Source organism: Echinops telfairi, unplaced genomic scaffold (genome assembly GCF_000313985.2).
Source record: "Echinops telfairi isolate 266 unplaced genomic scaffold, ASM31398v2 ScPeMD7_7476;HRSCAF=8514, whole genome shotgun sequence".
NCBI lineage: Eukaryota > Metazoa > Chordata > Mammalia > Afrosoricida > Tenrecidae > Echinops > Echinops telfairi.
The window spans coordinates 56,730-57,020 of record NW_022111380.1 but is presented as its reverse complement, the minus strand read 5'-3'; positions in this window follow the sequence as shown (position 1 = coordinate 57,020).

Sequence of the window (291 nt, the reverse complement as noted above, 5' to 3'; positions counted from 1 at the left end):
CAAACCACCTGTGTTAGTCTGGGTTGACTAGAGAAACAAAATTCATGGGCACTCATATATGTATAAGAAAGAGCTTTATATAAAAGTGCAATTGTATATTGAGAAATACTCCAGCCCAGTCTAGGTCAAGTCCATAAGTCCAATATTAGCCCATACATCCAATACTAGTTAATAAATTCCTCTTCAGACTTGTGCAGCTATACAATAATGCTAAATTCAGGAAGACCACAGGCCAGTGGGTGGAAAGTCTTGTGGATCCAGGGGTGCTGGAAGTATCTAAGTGCTGGCGTG